The sequence below is a fragment of the Orbicella franksi genome, chromosome 9 (assembly GCF_964199315.1).
Source record: "Orbicella franksi chromosome 9, jaOrbFran1.1, whole genome shotgun sequence".
NCBI classification, from domain to species: Eukaryota; Metazoa; Cnidaria; class Anthozoa; order Scleractinia; family Merulinidae; genus Orbicella; species Orbicella franksi.
Genome location: NC_138153.1, coordinates 26,480,518 through 26,502,503, shown reverse-complemented (window position 1 = coordinate 26,502,503; position 21,986 = coordinate 26,480,518). Strand labels below are relative to the sequence as shown.

Here is a 21,986-nt window from a genome sequence, read left to right as displayed (position 1 = left end):
ACAGTTTGGCAACAAAGCCAACTTTAAATTCTAGCGGGCCATACAGGAGAATATGGCTTGCTAAATTGACCAATCACAGCATGTGTCTTAACTGAGAGATATAATAAGTGTGTTTAGATGAGAGTATGTAAATACTGTTGTGATGTTTTAAATTTGTGCATTTTTTTCAGAAATATTTTATAAAAGCAACAGAGTACTTTTTCCATGTTTACACAGCCTCATCTAAACATTCAGGGTGTTGGGAGAATTCTTGAAAGTTAGACAAACCTGAGATGAAGTCAAGGGTTTGCATAACTGTTTTGAATTCTTCCAACTCCCCTCGTGTTTAGACGAGGCTATGTGAACATGGAAAAAGTACTCTGTTGCTTAAATAAACGACAGAACAACATCAAATTAAATCTGTTTTTTTTTAAATGTACATTGTGCATATTGAAAAAAAGAAAAGCAGATACAATTTTATAGATGTCTTGCTGTAGTAATCAGAGTAGTTAAGGAGAATATTGTGTTCCAGTGTGATTACTAATGGTCTGTTTGCACGTACAGACCTAAAATGTGACCCAACACTGGATCACCTACGAGCGGAGGACGTTTCACAGGAAAAAAAATACCATCTTTGATGATGATGTCTAAGATCAAGCGGGACTAGCATCAATGTTATCGCAAAGTTGCGGCTTGCGGCATCTTATCGGCGGAAACACTACAAAGTTCTTTCTCACATCATATGTCTTTTTGAGTGTTCGTGTAAAGCATGCAGCAATTACCTCAAGACTTGAGCCAGCCGAGAAATCTTCGGTTATTTCCTTTATTACATCCATTTTGAAATCACTGGCTATCCTTGCAATCTGATTGGCTCTCAATGGTGCGATTTATTCATGAATCGCACTATTTTTTGCTCTAAATCGCATCTTTTTCTCAGCCATTGAGAATGGGACAGTAAAACAAAACAACAAATCAGATTTCAATATTAGTTTAAAGTAAACAATAACATTTCAGGAAAATGAAAGGGAAAAAGCCATTGTGTGGAGAATTTAGCAACTAGTATTGCCAAAACTTTGTTGTTATTGTGGTTTTTTTTTTCCAAAAAACTTGACGAATGTAATTAATTACAGTTTCTAAAATGACGATTATCAGCTCCTTCAGGCTGAACACCTACTTTAATGGAAGTTTCCAACTTTCAGTGTCCATTTTGATGAATATTTTGGCGATTTTTCTTCAACATCTGCTCAAAATCCGTATGATACCGAGTCCAGTAAAACATAAACAAACGAAAACCACACAACAATAAATTCAGGGCCATCTCAAGAAGGTAGATGTTTCCAGGTTTCTGGTAGTTTCAAACGAAGCAACAAAAGAGCTCAACTCTGTCGCTGTGAATAAACAAAGTCAAAATACACCCCGCTCCACAAAACAGTGAATGAATGAACGTCTTACGAAGCTGGTGTTAGTCCCGCCATCTTGGAAATATCTTGAAACAAATGGCGTCGCAAGAACTTGACAAGGTCCTGAGTATTGAGTCCTTCGCCGAGGTCACAAAAAGAAACGGAGATGATAACGAGCTGGACTCCCTTAAAATCATGCCATTAAACGGTATGAAAGAAAAAAAACGTACCATCCACTGGGCATCGTGCACTCGAGGGAGTTTCACAACTCAAAAGAAATCCATCGCAGAATTACGCAGGATGCACCTTCAAATTCCTTCTCCAAAGACAATGAAAAGTCTCAGCTTCAATCACAGAAGAAAGAAAGACCTTCCATCATTGATTCAAGCGACGAGAATTGAACTTTTATACCTGAGGCAGACTATTTTCGTTCTGACTTCGGAACCGCTTATTTCTTTGTCATGCTCGGATGAGTTTTCGTCACATGACATCGTTTTGCATACCAAATGAGACGTAAAGGTGTTTCCGGTTCCGCTTTTTTTTTTAACAAACCGGCTACCGGAACAATACACCAAAAGTCTAAAAATTAAGGCGATAAAATTGTGCGATTTCAAAATGGATCTAATAAAGTGGCAATTGAACTTCATGTCGTGCAATTTTGGTCTGAAATCATACTTGTGATTTCAAATCGAACTCGCGCTACGCGCTCGTTCGATTTTGAAATCACGCGTATGATTTCAGACCAAATTGCACTCCACTCAGTTCAATTACCATTATAAATTACTTCTGAGTGTATTCTTGAAAGATACAATTCGTAGGTTACCGGTTTTCTGGTGTTGCTTATCATCAACAAGGCCTGGTCACAAAGTAACATAACAATATACACCCTGTAGAGTAGGGACAGTATCGATACTATAACAAAACCAGGACAAATGACTAGGTTGCTTTATAAGCATTTTCAAAAACATATGTTTTAAAAGATTTAAAAATTTAGATTTATTATTTTAAAGTTGCAGGATAGAAGATTTTGGGGCAGTTTTGGTGAATTTAGAAGCTTCCGCATCATCTCACTCTACCCTGTAGGGAGAGGAACTGTGATTCGCGCGCTTGTCCCGATACTTGATCAGTCTCACGCGGTCGTTTAGGAGGAATGCAGTGATTTCTAGCGAAAAGTCATTTATTAAGACCGTACAAAAGTCATGAGGAGCTAAGTTAAGGACAAGTCAACTGTTGTTGAGGAAAATGTTTGTTCCGAAGGGGTTCAAATCAGACAAGGATCAAAACATTGATAGAGGAGGTCTAGCTCAGGACGGTTCAAGCTCAGAGTTTTCTGAAGATGACACTCCGCTCGCCGTACGTTTAAATTCGCAATGAAGTGACCGACCAAATGATGCAGGAAAGCAGCGTCCATGGGCCTCTTTATCTAAGAAAGGGGAATTTGTTATCCCATGGAAAAGGAAACAGGCAAAAGGTATGAACTTTTATGTGACTACAGGTTTGATCAAGTTAGCTGTATATGTCACAGTCATGTGTTTACAATAATCATAAGCTTAATTAAGACTTAAGGGGGTCTTGTACCTTAAGAACATTTTTTTTGCAAAACAACTCTGTTGAACAGTTTTGGTACCACGTTAAAGGACTTTGCACTGTGACTTCAAAAATGAGCTTTCCTTTTCACATGGCACGATGGTTAATGAATAACTAGCTCCTTAGTGTTAAAAAGTGGTGTTCATTATAAACACGGTAACGTAAAAATGAATGGTTCGAGAAGCATGGAATTAAGGTCATTCCACTGAAATAGAACATGCACTGAGATTTTTGTGAAACTTTACCTATTGATTGTTTATATTGTAGGAACTTAAATTTTGAAATAAAAATGAGGGGTCCCCATGTTCGTTTAGGAGCAACAGCACCTTGTTTATACCCATATAAATCCTTATAATAGCACCATGATTGTAGTCACGATTGCTTGCTAAATTCACCTTTCCGATGATTGCTTTTTGTTCTACACTGAGAATTGGCCCATATTTATTTTACACACTCAGAGAAATTTATTACTCAATTCAAAACAACAGAAAAAAAATGATAGGTCACCATACTCCTTTGTGAGAAAATGATGATTTACCTCTATGGCGAGGTCCAGCTGTAAAGAAAAAGCCACCATTTTTTAATGTGCGCGCACTAATCACGGGTGAAATTATGCACAGTAGGGATGCACAATGCAATACTGGGGATTAAGTTCATCCTGTCCATAAGCAAGTTGTCCAGGACACAAACCTCAGAAGGCAGTGTTTTGAGGGGGTTTTTCTCATGAAATTTTGAAAAAGTACACTAATATTAACTAATAATAACTATGTTAACTAAATAACAGGGAAAGAAATTTCATAAATTGCAAATTTGAAGACCTAGATAATTGTGTCCTTTACCAATGTTGATAATTTGACAACATTCGGTTAAAACCCAGTGGAGATACATTGTATCATGTTCGAGATATTGATGATCCATCTATACGGTCATTTTGAGCAATAAGGCTTTAAACTTTTACTTCGGTCTCCAAGAACCCAATTTAGTCTTGTGAATGGGGGGAGGGGTTAGAGGCAAGGGGAGGGGGTATATCGAAAGGTTTCATATAAATGATCCATTGAATACCCGAATAAACACCAGTCACAGAAATGTTAACCAAGTACAAGGAGCGTATAAGATGGTAGAGGAAACAATGTTCAGGACCATGATGCAAAATTCTCATAAGTACACATCTTTAAAGCTTTGCTTTAAAGTACCATTAAAATGTACTGAATTGAATCCATTTTGTGAGTACTTTTAGACTGTAAACAATGGTTGGTATGGGTGTTGCTATGTTGAAATATAGCTACCAGTGTGCAGATTTCTCTATTCAAACGTAAATCAAGGAGTATATTTAAGAGGAAAATTGTTTCAAAATACAATTTTCAAATGAACAGGAATGTTGAATGTTCATGTTCCGAAAAAATGGTTTTTAGGAGAAAGATTTATAGCTGAGAGTATAAGACCCCCTCAAGGTGGCTCCCTATAGAGTGCAAGTTAGAAAAAGAAACTTAGTTAATTTCTCTAAAAGTTTTCCCCATAGAGATTTACCAGTATGGGTACTGTTAAAATGAGGCTTACTTTTTGGTTGTCAATTTTTGGATCAAGGCCATTACCATGGCAACATCACATCTAATGACAGGCAGATAATAAATATAATATTATTATTCCTCATTTCAGCCTAAAGTCCTTAATGTTTATACTTTCCTGTGGTTAAATTTTGTCATACTTTGCCACATCATGGAAATAATATTGCCTGACATTTTGAATTGGTAAAAAGTTAAGGTTGTTCAGATGGTTTTTCCAATATTCTGTAATTTGTCATTCTTCTAAATATATTAGATTAGCTCTGACAGATTTTAACAAAAATAGGGTAATTTGTAGGAATTGCATGTGATTACTACTGAGCCAAATTAAAAAAAAATTCACAGAAGAAACGCAAAAAAATTTACTGTCAGTTTTGCTTTTTGTGCTCATGTTGACATGATAAAAATCGAAAAACACTTGTGTTTTCCTTTGAGCACTTGCAGATTACTTGTGCTTTTGTCCTATGCATGCATGCAATCTTGAAACTATAGGGAGCCACCTTAAGCTAAGGTCTGGTTTAAACGTTGCATTTTACATATACTGAATCTAATTGCTGATTTAAGGACGGTGTCTACTAAATACAAAGGTTTTTGTGTCAGGTTAGGACCACATGGAAAAAGGAGATCTTTGCAAGGGCTATTGGAATCCACAAAGAAAAATTGGGTAGCCACACTTTTTTTTTAGATAATTAGCCTTGAATGTCTACAAAAATGCTGACATCAGCATTTTCTGAAAAAAGAAGGAAAGAATATTTCTTCACAGATTTCCTTAGAATTCCTGTTTAGGCCTTTACATACAGAAAAGCAAAGGCATTTATAAAGATACAGTATATTGTAAAAGGAAACAAAAAACATTTTTAGTATGTTTTTAATAACAAAATTGTTGCAACAGCGCTTTTAGTTGTCTCTGAAAGCCTTCCTCTGGTTCAGCTAAAATACAGTCTAAATACCTTTAGCTCACAACCACAAACTAATCATGTGTTGAATAGGCTTGCCACTTCCATTTCATAATATAAAATGTAGGGTAACCATGCATTTTTTAAAGTTATTGATCTTTTGTGAAAACTATTACAATGCCCGTTACATTTTTTCCTGTCACCTCCCCAGTAAGTGAAACATTTGCATATCTCTATGCCATCTACAGGTACATGTTTACAGTTAGATTTCAGTTAAATTTCTGACAGATAACAGCTAGTTTTTCAGCTGGAAGACTTACACAGTTAGTGGTTAGCGATATGCTACTATTCTGGTGTTCCTGTTTTAAGTAGTTGATTTGGTCACAGAAGGAAAATTTTGCTTTCATTTAAGTCGTGTACTTGGTAGCAAAATTTATTGCGTCAATGTCAACCCAGTGTGTGTGTGGTGCTTAAACCATGCCTTGCGTGATGCACAGAACATGTGCGCACTAACAAAAGTAGGCACCGTCATTAAGAGCATGCAAAATGCGACGTTTAAACCAATTAAATGCGACCTATTTGGATAGACCATTCTACAGTTGTCTGCGTAGTGACCTGATCTTTAAATGGCAGTGAGGCTGGAGGTTACCTTGTTTTGATACAGACCTCACTGCTTTTTGCCAGTAAATAGTACAACGCTAGAACCAAGGAACGACCAGTTCGTGTAAGGCTTTAATCAAACCACAGTGAAACTATAAACAGCCGAGTAACAGGACAATGAATAGGGCACCACGGCGACAGCTCAAGAGCATGCTCAACTCTGGTACTGCTGACCAGTACTGGCATTTGTTGTGTAAATCAGGTTGTTCTAATGCTAACCAGGTGCACTGACATGACAAAAGCAGAGATGTCTGTACCAAAGTAAGGCCACCTCTAGCCTCGCTGCCATTCACAGGCCAGGTCACCAAGTAGACAACTGTAAAATGGTCTATTAAATGTGAGTTCAGTTGAACATTCGACTGATCCAGTCAAATATGCGACTGGAGTTTGACAGTTGATTTAAATGCCGCATTTTACATGTGCCGAATCCAATTCATAAATTCTGTTAAACTATATTTTACCAATGCATTACTCCACAGTTTTGTGCTGCATGACATGTGCCCAACAAGCTGGTGGGAATTTTTGGTGGCAATTGTAGAAGATGTAGATGGAAGGCTAGTGAGGATGCTAGTATGTGTGGTTCTTGCTTCAATCCAATCGTGCAACGTAGTTATGGAAAACCAATTACTTTTCGGCTGTTAAGCAAAAACCGTTCTATGCTACGTGACATGCAGGGTAATGGCAATATGGCAATATGATAACGGGAAGCTGACGAGAAAACCCTTGGTTACTTCAGTTTCCAGACTCATATAGTACACTTTTTTCTTTGTCTATACTTTTCATTGATATAAAGGCACTGTAGATGTATGAGTAAATAAAGTTATTGTTGTTGTTGTATGGTCAGTCCGTATAGGGAAAAACTGTGACCAAGGTCTTGAAAATGCTGCCCAAGGTCGCAGGCCAAGGGCAGCAGTTTCAAGTCTGACGTCACAGTTTTTCACGATACGGACCGACCATAAGCTGGCCAATAACATGTTTATCTTTTATTCCTGCAGTAAATTGGCTTACAAGTGGGTTTGTTTATGCAACTTTGTCATTGAATTGGCTTATGCGCCATCTACAAACCATTCTTAAAAAATCTAACGAGTGAACAAGCGAGTAACTCCGATACTAGACAAAGAAAGATGTATTTAAGATTGAACAGATTTATTTTGAACTACTTTATGTTAGTTGCATTTAGTTCACCAGTTGAGTTATGCGAAAGTGTTTTTCCAGTGTGAAATTTCATGCAAAGATTGAAGTTGTACTACAAAAACAATTTCTGTCAGCTGTTGCGAATCACTTGAAATCAGAGTTTTCTAACGTAAATTGAGTAGCAAATAGCGAGGAAATTTGTTAAGTGTATTCCACAGAAATTCTCTCAAATACAGCAACGATCAGAGAGGTAAACCTGACTGAAATTGACTCAATTTTTTACTTAAAATTGTACAGAAAAGGACACACAGGATTATGCACAATTACAGCACCAAGCTACAAACAGCCAAACAACTTCAAAAAATTCAATTGAATTTACTTACAGTGACTTTCCTTGCCATTTAAAGGTGAATAGAGATAAATTTGCATTGATTAATTGTCGATGGAAGTGTAAAAAGGTCGAAAGATTGATGATTACCGCTAATTCGTTCACAAAAATAGATCAACTCGACGGATTCCGCCCGCTGTGGTGGTCCGGATGAGAAAATTCCGCCTGCTCCAGGAACCAATCAGATTGCTAGATTTGTTGAATTGCATCCGCTCACGAGCTGAGAAAAAGATAAAATAGTGTATGCAGTGTTTGTACTTCTCTTCAGCAGAGTATAAAACTTACTGGCTTGACATGCTGCAATGCGTTTTTGTATGAGATGCTCTACTTAATTTGAAGAAGAGGCAAGGCAAGACAAAATGTAGCGTGTGACAAAGTTTTTTTCTCTTTTTTCACTAGAAGATGGAGAGCAAAGTCTATGGACTTGAATTTGAGTGGGAAAGTGAAACGAAAATCAGAGTATAAGAAGTAATGCACTGTCATCCACATTGTAAATCGCACGTCCTCTATGCGCAAATGGTACTTGAAAGGTGTGAACGATCGAAACGTAAAATGTGCTCCTTATCATTGTCAGCCCTCTTGATGGGAAACTTGAAACAGAGTCTAGGAATGAACATGTCGCTCGCGCTCAGCAATTTTATTTGGCACAAAAAATGCTAAGTTTAAATCAAATGTTGAACTTGTTAATTCAAGTCGACCCAAATTAGTATTAAATTCAGAGTATGTAACATGTAAAATTTAAACCGGGCCTAAGCTTAAATGACTTTGTTTTATCTCGGTTAATCACTGCTCAGTTTTTCAATTGTCCTGCCTTTCAGAACTTCTTCAAGTTTCCAATTTCAACATGAGAGAGGGGAAAGAATTACTTCAGCATGTCATACAGTCTTATAGAGACACTGCAGTTGGAGTAACCTTCAAATTTGAAAAGTTAGAGCTTGTTCACAATGATCAGCTATCTCATGAGGTAAAGAATTCAATGTTTTATCCCTTGCTGCAACCGAAATATACCATGAAGTCATGTTTACATCAATTTGCAATAAGCTTACTTTTGCTTGTCTTTTGCCTTGTTTAGTTCCAGGTCAAATCAAAGGTTCTTTGGGCTGCCTTGTGTCATCATTCACTGTGTATTGAATCCATAATCATTCTCCCAAATTTATTTTTAATTTTTAAGTCAGCGCAAATCTTGTGGATATGTATGTATGTATGTATGTATGTATGTATGTATGTATGTATGTATGTATGTATGTATGTATGTATGTATGTATGTATGTATGTATGTATGTATGTATGTATGTATGTATGTATATGGGATGACATGTGACAGACCTCCAGAGCATATTTTGCCCTATAGGTAGACTGGGTACTAGTACTAGTACTATTTTGAGTTATCATCCATTTGTTATCTGTTTGTAATCGGTTTAAACGTTTCATGAAAACCATTTCAAGCGTTAGGCGAAGTGTCTTACATTACAATCAAATGGTTCAAATGGCTTTTGCAACTATTCATAATTTCTTTGCATCTGTTAGAATGGAAAGACATATCAGTTAAGAAATCTAAGTATCCATTAAAACAGCAAAAGCAATCCGTTAAAAAATCCAAGCATCTGTTTAAATGGCAAAAGCAATCCATAAAGAAATCAACTGGAAGCATATATTTCCCGTATCCGTTTCAAGTCTTGGAACCGTTATAAAACCGTTATAAAAACATTTAAAAAAACATTTTAAGCTTACTGGTGCGTTCCTTTGCGGTAATCTGAATCAGGATCAGTGACCCAAGATCACTCGGATCATGGTGCATCAAAGGAACTGATGAATCCACACTGGTCATGGATTCATCGGTTCCTTTGATGCAGCATGATCCGAGTGATCCAGATCCACCTCAAAGCAATGCACCCAAAGTTAACCAGAAGCTACAGAGTTCGGAAGACAGACAGAAAAGAACAGTAAAACAATTTATCAAGCCAAACAGAAAGCCTTGGTATGCATGTAAAAAAATCAAGTTGGTGTCTCGTTCATGAATGCTCAATTTCCAACTGTCTTATGTTGTGTTTTGTTGCAGTTTAAGTTTTTAAAGTTAGCTTGCCTTAGTATATATTTTTGTTTCCTTTTTTTTATTGAAAACAAAAACATTGAATTGAAATATACATGTAGTCACTGTGGTAGTTGAATGAAAACAATTAATAATGGCTGTGTTTGGGTCACATGAATTAACGTAAAACTATGGTATGCGATGTCCCACTTTGTTTAAGATTATAACAAACATACCTTTCTGGTAATCAGTGACCTGTGTTCTATTTTGTGTTGGATCATACTGAGGTTGTGGACAGTATATTTCTAGCTTGAGAGGCATGTCAGTCGTCGTCTGAGGACTGACATTTCAGGCTATGAGCAAACTTCCCCCATCCTGTCCAGGAAAAGTTTTTTACTTGCGTCACCTGAGCAGGGATTGGGAAGGTAAAACTGGTAAATGAGCCTATAGCCCATGGCATTGGAAAGTTATAGGTCATTTATGACAAGTTTGGGCCATTAGGGTAAATAAATGGACCATAAAAAAATTTCGACAAACGATACGTAATTCTTGATTGTTGTTGTTTTATACTTTTACGCATGTTTTGAACACATGTTTGTGATCTGGAAGGTCCTCATGTCTCGTCATGCTGCTTGTTTTAAATGTTTTATATTTGGCGGTCATAGTACGACTGTTCTTCTTGCCATGTTTTAAGCAGACCTTACAGTACACAGCATCCCCCTCAGGGTTAGTAAGCAAGCAAAGGCAACAAAGTTAGCCACTTACTTTGAAATTTTTGTTCATCAAAAAACTAGAAGGCTTGGAAGCTTTGAACTCATTGTTGTTTTTAGGATCACAATTCATTTTGGTGGACCCGGCATTCGTAGTGCAAAATGGCAATAATATCCGAGTCTTGTCCAATTTCATAACTTTCGCTTTCAGAGGCTCATTATTTTGGCTAATTACAGCATGCAAAACATATTCAAATCACCTGATTCTATCATTGAAAACAGAAAGCACATACATGGATTGAGCAAGAACCACAATGCAAGAACCACAAACGCTCTTATAATGTCGATTAAAGAGCAAAGGCATCGTGATTTCTTGCGTGTTTATTCGTTATTACACTGAAAATTTCACAAATGAAAATCCATTCCACAAAATAGTGCATATTTTATCAGCTGTTTCACGGCTGGGGAACATTGAAGGCCCGGTGAGTACTTTCTGAATGCACCATTTCATGGCTTTATGTGCCATATGCTCATGGCGCAGGTCCATCCCGATCCCTGCGTGTGAATTGCATGTAACAGTTCGGAGTGTGTTTGCGCTATTAAACAAGTTTGATCGTCTACCGTATTTTACTGATAGTAAATCATGTTTCTTCAAAATAATTTGTGACTGCCGGCTACTTCGTTTATATCGATGGAATTTGGTTGGAAATGTTTCTGGATAGGCATTGCATACGATGATGACTTCAATGAAACAAACACGGGCAAAATTGTGTTTTTGTTTTCTTGACAATTCAACATCCAAACAATTTCCAACCTAAGTAGTTATTCGTGTGCTTTGAAATATATCATTTATCCAGTTTTCTGATGATTAATTAGAATCATTCTTATTGCTTTAGAGACTTTCAAGCGCTTATGGTTTACTGACCATGTGCTAAGTCAGTGACCCTTTGATCGAAAAGTTGACTGTTTGAAAAGTTTGGCTAACTGTTCAAATGCTTGAAGTTTATCCGTGTGAACACATAAGCCAACCGACATTTAATTAAACACTTGAAGTCATCCAAACTCACCAGGCAAAAATGACATGAATGTAAGGCTATTTAATATATCTTGCACACTATATTGTTACATTTTAAAGAATCTGCATATATTTACATGTACTGTATCGTTCAAGTCAAGTGGCATATTAAAATAAATGTACATAGGAATCTGTGGAAATATGCAGGTGAAATGTAATTAGTACTTACATGAGATAAATCACATAGCAACAGCAAGTCGAAAGATGTATGGATTGTCTTGCAATTTAATGGTAACTAAAGTGAAATACAGTATTATGTTTTAAATTGTTATGAAATGCAGAATATGCATTCTGTGATGATATACACTGTGCTGGAGGAAAAAAAATAGCTGTTAAGTCGGGATACTTAACAGTTGGTGAAGTGTGAAGATCACGCTGCAGCCCAGCAGGGTCAGAAACACAGCAAGTGGTACAGGTCATTTAAAATAGTGACCTCAAAATGATATAGTGTTGAGAAATCTCCTTTTTAAATCCCTCTAAAAAGGAATGAGAGAGAAATCATCAAGCCAAAATGAGAATGCAATCACACATGCACAGGCCATGGCACTGTCCCTTAATAATATTTCATTGGTAATTTTTTTTTTTATAAACATTCCTAAATTGCAACACATTTCACACAGAGAAATAAAGTTTACATAACCAAAGAGATAGAAAAAAGTGCTGGCATATCACTTTGAATGATTGATTCTCTGTCTATTGTATTATTGATTGTCACTGTATATTTATTTTCCATTAGTGATGAGCACATGTGATACACAGCTGTCACTAAAGCACTTGAATGGCAGGGAGTAATTTTGGTGTTTACAAGCTAATTCCTCTGGCTTTTAGAACTGTTGCCTTGTGCAGTAAATACATTTCCTTTGCATTCTGAATGAATTTTGAAATATTTTATTTGCTTTACAATTTCATTTCAGATTCTATCATGGAAAATACCAGAATGGCTGCTGTAAAGTGTGACCAAAAAAGCTCAATAATATCAGTTACTCGGGTGAGAAAATCTTGCAATATCTTTATTAAATATATACTTCTACTAACAGTGTTTGACATCTTTTCAGGTTTGTTTACAGCCACTAGGCAAGTAACTGTTTCAAACTTGACTACTGTGGCTTGGAGCATAAAGTCCAACCTTACCAGACTTACTTTCTTGCCTGATTCTTGAGGCCTACTCGACCATCCTGAAGGAGTGTTTACATTAGTCTTCACCAACCTTAAGTCAGCTGCAGTACATTGTTCACTAGTAGTAGTCAAAGATTATGAGTGCGTTCGACGCCGTCACATTAATATATATTAACCTTATGATTTCACTAGCTGACTTTCAACCTGTGTTTATTGCTAAAATCAACATTAATTCTTTTTATCAACAACGGAGGTTTTACAGACTGATAAAATCATATATCATAGTGTCAAAGTCCATGCCAGTCAGCTCCATAAAATACAATTTGTTGATACAATGCGTGACGGCACCTGTTTCCATAGACTCACAAATATTTACATTAGGCTTCTAATTTCGTGTTAAATATTTTCACATAAACTATTAATGTTTAAGCATAAAACCTTATTTGTAACAGTATATTTTTTACGTACATTATTCTAAGCTGGAAGCACAAATTTAAACAATCAGTTACAATAGCGTGTGCGTTTGTTGTAAACAAACTCTGTACGACTGATTCCAATGAGCGACTTTACAACACCAGGCTAGTTATTAACATATCCCTCAATGCTTCTAAAAACGAAGCGTATAGAAACATTTGTGATAATACATTGTTCGTGGCTAGTCTTGCGCAGCTCGTTTCATCGCACAAATTCATGAGTGAAAATTGACAATATAGTTGACAGTTGTCAATTTTCACTCGTGAATTTGTGCGGTCGGGAATCCTTATGCGATATACATGTAAGGCGAGATTGCTGTCGTCATTTTGTTAGCGAACGGGACTTTGGGCGCGATGCCCAACGAGTTTGCCAAGCAGAAAGGTTTCTGATGAGTCCCTTGGCTGGGACGAAACGAGTTGTGTAAGACTAGCCATGAACAATGTGTTATCACAAGTAACTGTCAACTTTATCGTCGTATAGAAACAGAAGAAACAATTCAAATTTAATGAAATGCAAATGAGTGGCCCGATATTCTACAATCAAGTCTGGATCTAATGCCTTTAGAGTACTTTTTTACCGACAATATTTGACTGGATAAAGACCAAGCTATTTGTCACGACTGGAGCTAATCAACAAAATAATGCAGCCAATCAAACTATAACTGTTTGAGACCACGGTTAGCATCCCAAAGCCAAGGCGATTCAAGGTTGTGTTCGTGAACATACATGTGTAAAATTAACTACAAACCATGAGGTAATCTTTAGATATCCACTTTACAATGCTCAGACTTGCTCATACTACAACAAAAATCATGACACAATGCACACATGATGTATTACATTTAAAATGGAGCAGAAAATGCAGATGTTCAATAAAAACATGTCAAAAGAGGTAACCCTTGACACCACAGGACACCCAAGATTATGAACTGTGTTCTGCGAATGCGATAATATTGCAATGTGCAGTACCTGTACATGATGAGCTCAAAGTCACTGAAGAATTAATTAAGAAAGACAACTTAGATGAACTTGCTTTCATAAAAACTCTTTTAGCAAGCTTCCTTGAAAGGTCACAATAAAGTTTTAAAGGAAAAATGCTGGTTACTCTTAGATACATGTAGCAGCCTTCCCTTGCTATCATTGCTATTGGTTCAGCTTGTTGTACATGTATGTGTTAATTTCATTGCTTATCATAGCACTAAATAATTTCTCCTTTATAAATTATTCAGGTTTAAAAGAAGTTTGATAGTACAGTTGGTTTCTGTTCTCTCAGCTGTTTGTTCCATTTGGGTGTGTTCAGCCTTGTTTTTGTTTGCATTCATTTGCCTGTTCATTCAGTTTGGTTTGTTTCTTTTTTTTGGGGGGGGGGGGGGTTGGGCATCTGTTTGTAGTGTGTAGGCATCTGTCTGTGCTTTTGGCGATATGTTTGTTTGGTTGGGTTGTGTTTGCCCGGCGTTTGTTTGCTTTGTGCTCATTTAACTGCTATTTCTCAGCCGTTCTTTCAGTTTTTATTGTTTGGGCTTGATCATCTATCTCATATTCGTACTCATATAAAAGTTCCAGAATGTATTAAGAGCTAGCAAGTGCCAAAGCTCCTTTGTTTTAATATTGGAAAACCCATCCCCACAGCGAGGGAGGTTTCCCTTCACTCATTGTTAACAGAGCATAAAGAAGATGGTTTAGTTTCTCCCTAACTCCTTGCAGGTAAGCTCTGGCATGCCCCTTTCATTTCTGTCACCCCTGCCGACCCCCTCTCCTACTGCCGCTCACTGGATTTCCTCTTCAGTGTAACTGAGTCATTTTTCTAAATAATTTATCTCTTGTCTTATTGGCTTGATACATAATTTGAAATCAAAAATTAACTGTTTGAGGCTATTGAGATGCAATATATGTTTTGCTGTGCAGGTTGCTTGCACTGCACTAGTATAAGACTGTACAAGAGCCATTTGTCCCTAATTAAGTTAAATTGTTTTAAAAATTATTTAAATAATATTTATTTTTATTTATTTCAGTTTCCATCATCAAATGTATATGTACCATACTAGGATAGTTCCTGTTAAGCTTACAATGAAGAGTTCAGTAATAACAGTTGCCCAGGTATGGAAATGGTTTATGTTTTGTGAAAAAATACATCTATACAAGTATATTACTTTTCCTAATGCCAGAGATTATCTGTCATGTTAATTCTAGTTGTTGAATTGAAAAAGCCATTGCAGCAGTTGAAGCAAGTGAGAGAAAAAACCCCTGTCGTAACAATGAGTTTTAATCTCACTCTCAAGTACAAGTACATGCAGTGAAGTTTTTAGATAGCTGACATAGTGGAAAATAATATTTCTTGGGGGTATGACTTGAATACTTGTCATTTACGTGCTTGGTGGAGTAGACCAAGTTAATTGTTTTGGGCAAATAAGTTTTCCATTTACCAAGGTGGTGAAGACTGGTCAGTTGTTAGAAGATTTGACCCTATCTGTAGCATCCAACACCCCCTCCCCTGAAGGGATCTCAAGAGGGGTCAAGGGTGATAAACATTGTACCCACATATCCATGTTAGCACATATTTTCTGAAAGAATGATGAGTTATAGTGGGGTTCAACTTTTAAACAACTTTTATAAACCAACCTTTCGAATTACAAGTCAATGAAATGGACCTATGCAGACAGAACAAAGGTGAATGATTCAAATCAATATTGTTTCTTTTTTTTGCAATCTTTAAATTGACTCAACTCAAGAATACATGTAGATTTAAAAAAAATACCCTTTTAATTTTGAAACTGCTAAAGACAGATCTATGGCAAACGTTGTAGTCATTTGTGGTAAATATTATTTGATTTCTAAACTTCACTGATAACTTGTCATATTTCCTACGGAATGTAGAACACCTCCTCAGATCATGTTACATGTAATTCATTCTTCATACTAAAATAGTATTTGGGTATGACACGCCCCCCACCCACCCACCAACCCATCCCGGCTCAGCCCCACTCCCCTCCCGCCCTAGAGGAAGTTATTCTGGGCCCCTCTTAATACTTTCTGACAGTTGTTACACCAGAGCAGCCACTCACTTCAGATCCTATTGAAAGAACTGTATTCCTGTTCTCCCTGGATGAGATGCTAGTCCATCATAGGCGGCCCCCAGTTTTATGTACTTGCCCCGCCTTGTTCCTAGAATTAGTGGGTGACTGAAACAGAGCTAGCCTCCTACCCAGATGTTCTTCAGGCCCGTCACTTAATCACGCTCTTCATGCAAGATTGCGTGACAAGCCTACATAGCATCTGCATAGAAGACCTGAAGTAGCCATTTGTACTCCTGGGCCTGCTGAGACAGGCTTTGTTTAAAGTGTTTGGCCAGGTTCCTTGTGTTAAGAATCAGTAAGCACACTATGCCAGCCATTAATCATTTGATCTAAATCTTGCTGTTCCTTCTATTTTTCAGTTGGAGACAAATCAGGACAAGGCAAGGAGAGGATAAACACCATGTACCATTATTCAAGATATTGACAATTTTATTGCAATTTAGGACCCAGGTAAACATGTGCTCTTATGCATTTATCAACCCAAACCGTAACCTGGCTCAGATTCTCCGAGAGGGGGACTCCCAAATAAAAAGGACGGGGGGTGCTCATTGGAAATATTGAAAAGACCCCCTAAGAGGTACCAAGGTACTGTTTTTTTGTGAGCGTGGCTTGAAGTTTTTTTACCCCTAAGAGGTACCAATTCTAAAACAACAAATTATCTCGTGTTGTATTTTTTCGGCTCAATACCCTAAAAGGTACCACAAGAGCTCTTGATGTGGACCTTTTGAGGCTGAACACCCTAAGAGGTACCATAACCGTTTTCAACCCCAAAGGTAGACGGGCACCCTGTCCTAGATTTATATGGGAGTTACCCTGGGGCTGAGTTACCCCTGGGAATTTACTTGATTGTTACCCCCACATCATCAAATTCTAGGACAAGTCCAACAACTTAATTACTCTTTTTACTCAGAAAATGTCATTTTCTGAGTGTAGGTAGGACATTGACTTTTACTCCTTCACTCGCTCCTTCCTTCCTTCCATCGATTCGTGTTAACTTTTTAATGAATCCGCTGACCAGTGCATAAAGCTTTCGCAGTCGCTTGCGTTCCTAAATCAATAGTGTGGTAGTTGATGTGTAGTTTCTCTTTCGTAAATCGACAGTCGAAAGTATATTTCTGTTTCTGTGTGTGCTTAAAAAAAATTTAAACTCTCACTGGTCAGCCAGTTCAATGGAGGTTGAAAAAACGGTCGGTTGTACACAGGTCCAATGGACTGATCATATCGATTGACGGGACACAAGTTACAAACACGGACTCGCGTTATTCGGTTGTAAAGACAGATCGTAATGGCTTTTCTTCGTAAACCTACGTAACACTGGTGATAATTCAGGGCACGAGAAAATACTTTTGTCGAGCTAGCATATTTTGAGTTTGAAATCGAAATAATTTAAAGTGCCTATGAAGTGAAAAGTTTTTTACAAGTGAATATATGAAAGACCATATATTTGAACTGCGGAGAAAGATATGAAGATATGATTGATCATTGCAGTCACACAACTTAAGCAGTTATGAAACTAAAGCCTGAAAAAAATTCAGGCATGAACGGGATCCGAACCCATGACCTATGCGATACCGGTACAGTGCTCTACCAACTGAGCTATCAAGCCAACTGGGAACTGGTCACATTGTGAGTGCGTAATAATATACCCGTAGATGATGAAGAATACAAGTGAATATATGAAATATCATAATTTGAACTGCGGAGAAAGATATGAAGACATGATTGATCATCGCAGTAATTCACACAAGTTAAGCAGTTGTGAAATTAAAGCCTGAAAAAAAATTCAGGCCTGAACGGCCTTCTTCATCATCTACGGGTATATTACGAACTGACAATGTGACCAGCTCCCAGTTGGTTTGATAGCTCAGTTGGTAAAGCACTGCACCGGTATCGCAGAAATCATGGGTTCGAATCCCGTTCAGGCCTGAATATTTTTCAGGCTTTAATTTCACAACTGCTTAAGTTGTGTGGATAACTGCGATGATCAATCATATCTTCAGAAAAGTTCTTTGGCATTTTTCTGTCGCTTGTTATATCTACTTTTCGAAATTGCTAAAAGCGAATAATGTGAAAGAGAGAAAAATCTGACTTTTTGCCAACCGAAAGTGGGTCCATTTTGCGCGCGGCCGAAACGAATGTATTACAAGGTGGTGACGTAGGAAATTGTTTAGACGACTTCATCGCAACTTTCCGGCTCTTGTACGTTGGAACTTTCACTAGAGGACATATATCCATCACTCTCTGACATTTTACTTGCAAAAAAATGGCGAACTTCGAAGAAATCTTCTGTAGTAATTCACGTAGCTACAGAGGCGAAGTGGGGTAAACAAATTACTGGAACAATTTCCTACGTCATCGCTTGTAAATTCATTGCCAGTCTCCGGACCCACTGTTTTGCTATAATGAGCTCACTTTGGGCGGCAAAAAGGAGGATTTTTCTCTCTTTAACATTATTCGCTTTTGGCAATTTCGAAAAGAAGACATAACAAGCGACAAAAAACACGTAAAAATATTTTTCACTTCATAGCCAAACTTAATCTACTAGACGAACTGCCGAATGATCAAAAGCTTCAGATAATACTTTTAAAGACAGGAAACGGAAAGAACCGTCGGGAAATAGTTCATTGTCATAGAAGTGTGCATTGATTAAAAAAGGAAAGAGAAAGGGAAAGGAAACATGAAAGAAAAAAGTATTTGCTCAGTTTGGGATTTGAACCTGGAAGTATTGCCCGAGAGACAAGTTACACATTCACCGCGCCCTAGATGTACAGGAATGTGTATCAGGAGTAATTATGAAGTGGGTATGGATTGAACCGCTGATTTATACGGCAGTTCCTCTTTTTTATCTTTTTTTTGTAGTATTCGATCTAAATTTTGAAGCTGTTACAAACAGTAAACAAGCGCGTCCACCGAAGGGAATAAAATGGAAATAAAAATAAAAAAGAAGAAAAAAGAAACATTAAGGCTCCGAGTGGTCATCGAACTTGCGGTCGTCTGGAACTCTGGTTTGAGGAGCGTTAATGATCTCCACAACACCACTCAATACGCATGTGATTGTCAATCGGATATTATAGCTTGTGCCTAATTTCTAATTTACATTTGAATACTGCAAGATCTTTTATGAATAAGTTAATGATGTATTGACAGTTTTCAGGTAAATAGGATAAATTATGCTCTAAATTGTGCGTTTGCTGTTTGACAAAATGTTGCTGCTTTCAGAAAGGTACGATGGGAAATGGTTCGTGGTTGTCGCCTTTCGTGACGACGAGATTTCTTCGGGAGCGTTTCAGTTAATTTTGCTAGTGGTGGGGGGGGGGGGGGGTAGAAGAGAAATAGGTAACGAGCATCCTTTTCTCAGAGGATTTGTTTCATCTGCTGTATTAATTTCAACAGATCTATACACCCTTCATCATTTCTTTTTCTGGCTGGTGGAATTCGTGAAAAAATGTATTTTCCTAGAGCTTAGGGAAGTTTTATTTTGTATTCCATTGACAATGTAGACGTGATAGGCATTTGGGAAAGTTTTGTAGTCAATATTTAAAACAATAGAGCACTTTTTCGTGTTTACATAGCCTCCTCTAAACACGAGGAGGGTTGGGAGAATTCGAGACAGTCATACAAACCCGAGACGTAGTCGAGGGTTTGCATAATTTTCGAGAATTCTCCCAACCCCGCGAGTGTTTAGATGAGGCTATGTAAACACGGAAAAAGTGCTGTTTTACTTTTATAAAATAATTCTCAAAAATACGCGCGAATCTAAAAACGTCACAACCGTGCTTACATACTCTCATCTAAACACATCTATCGACCAATGAGAGCGCACGTAGTAGCTCAATTATTTTATAATTTGGTATTTTGGTTCCCTTGCTTCCTCTGGCAAAATTTAGCGATACTGTTACTAGAGTGATGCTGCTAATATTGCATTTTACCTTGGTGAAAGTATTCAATATGTCTCGACGAAGATTCCTTCTTAGAAGTCACGCGGAGAATTGAAGTGGTTAACCACAACATATTATTTGTGGCTTTGCTTATATCCTTTCCTGTTCTTTAAAAGTTTTAAGAGGTCAGAACAGTGAACAGGCGCGTCCAACAACAAAACAAGAGGAAAAAGAAAAAGTCCTGAGCCATAATTGAACCTGTGTTGATCTGGACTGTGAAGCGAGAATGATCTCCACTACACCACACAGGAATTGTGCAATGCTATCGCAAAACTGAATCAAATAGCGTTGGCTTGTTTCTGTTTGTTTTGTTTTGGTTCCTTTTATTACTGCAAGATAGTTTTCATAATTTTGTTTAGTATGATGAAATCATAAAAGTGATTAATATCAGAATTCAGAATCAACGATAAATTTTGCCGTAAATACCGCGTTTGTGCCAAAGTCGATGATCTCGTCTCTTGGTTTTGTTCACAAAATTTGCAGCTTTTAAAAAGTACGATCAGAAAAAATGCGTGCTAGTTAATTTTCCTGAAACGTTCGATTCACGTGCAGGTGACAATGTCATCATGAAGCATGCGCTCTTGCCACCGTCCGCTGTCCCCATTTTCATGTCAACTCATTCCTTTGTTTTGTCCTTTTAGGAACTGCTCTTAGCTCAACGCTTTGGAATTCGCTTCTTTTTACTTTTGTAAGAGTTTAAGTTAAATCGTATTTGTTGTGGTTGTAGCAAGGCCTTTTTCAGTAATGTTCTTGGGCGTGTTAAGAGGGGGAGGGGTGGGGAAGGTGCAAAAAGATTCTCTTCCACTGCGTGCATCTTGAAAATTCTAAACGTTAGACAAATCAAGCGAACCTGGTGTTAAGTTCAAATTGCGTGGCAGTTATCACGTCATTTCTGGCCAAAAAGAGATCATACATCTTGGATGCGCCACCTTGGATTCATGGTATATTTTAGAAAAAAGGAAAATCTAAGGACGTGAAGTCACGTTATGTTCCCCATAACTGTGAAAAGTCACGAAATTTGGCCACTTCTGATGCTTAGCTCACATTTTGTGCGGATCGGCCGGATTTTTAAAACCTGTTAGGCTGAACAGTTTAGAAAGTTAATCTTGTTTGTTTGTCACCTTTAATGAAAACGCCCGGGAATTTGTTTGTAATGAAGCTATGGTTTTGTCATTTAAATCCATAGAAGTAATTTTCGCTAACGTTATGTTTCATAGCGAGAATTTGGCAAAACGTAATACATGTAATATTTATAAACTAAATATAATAATATAAAATAAACATAGGCAATATTGTGGTAACTGAATGCGGAGAAATTGTTTTCATTTATTCCAGGTAGGACGCTTTTCTGGGTGGAAAGCTCAAGATGAATTGATCATACACCATGGGCGATGGCTGAGACTGACTAGCCGATAGGTTTGTTATGTCTACTGAATAGTGTATGTACCAGTGACGGGTTAGATATCTCTTACTGCTGAGAAATAGTTTTTGGAATCGGACTTTGTGACAAACAAAGGGGTCTTGACACGATAGTGAAATTAGCTACCAAAAGAAGGAAACTTGAACGCCGTAGTAGAAAAAAACGAAGTTTACAATTACCATAGCAGGAATAAGGGTGGTTAGGATTGGGAAAGACTTCGACTGATAACATTTTAAATCTGCTCTGTCTCTATTCAAATCTGTTGATGCGCCATATGTTGTGTTTGTGAGGTAACTCCTATCAGCACTAAAACTATATCATTTCTCGTTATAATTATTTTGAATTCTCAATTTGTATCATTCTTTGGAAATCTCCCACTTTTGTTAGTTCTTCGTTTCTCCCGCAACATGAAATAGTGGTGATGTAAGCTAAGGAAGACAAAATCGTCTGTTTACAGGAGGAAAGTTATTCCTTACACTGGCTACCGAAAAAATTAGGGCTTCATTTTAGCCTGGTTAAAACTGCAGGATAAAATTAATGTCCAA

At 37.4% G+C, this 21,986-nt stretch overlaps 2 protein-coding genes and 1 long non-coding RNA gene across 8 annotated transcripts in view; 1 reads left to right on the top strand and 2 right to left on the bottom strand.

Moving 5' to 3' along the window:
• The window catches only part of LOC145498162 (uncharacterized), a 99,383-nt gene that overhangs the window by 33,042 nt on the left and 44,355 nt on the right, over window positions 1–21,986 (bottom strand). The window lies entirely within an intron of this gene.
• The window catches only part of LOC145498201 (uncharacterized), a 172,041-nt gene that overhangs the window by 129,246 nt on the left and 20,809 nt on the right, over window positions 1–21,986 (bottom strand). The gene's annotated exons all lie outside the window — the stretch shown is intronic.
• LOC145498208 (uncharacterized) lies at window positions 2,655–21,963 on the top strand. 6 transcript variants are annotated; one of them, XR_014050824.1, is made up of 6 exons: window positions 2,655–2,850; window positions 6,564–6,654; window positions 8,425–8,570; window positions 12,335–12,408; window positions 15,022–15,106; window positions 16,443–17,406. It is a non-coding gene; the product is annotated as an uncharacterized LOC145498208 (long non-coding RNA). The 6 variants fall into 6 exon arrangements; XR_014050822.1 differs by lacking the exon at window positions 2,655–2,850 and adding an exon at window positions 21,357–21,963 and having other exon boundaries at window positions 5,448–6,654; window positions 16,443–16,533; XR_014050819.1 differs by lacking the exon at window positions 2,655–2,850 and adding an exon at window positions 8,006–8,136 and having other exon boundaries at window positions 5,448–6,654.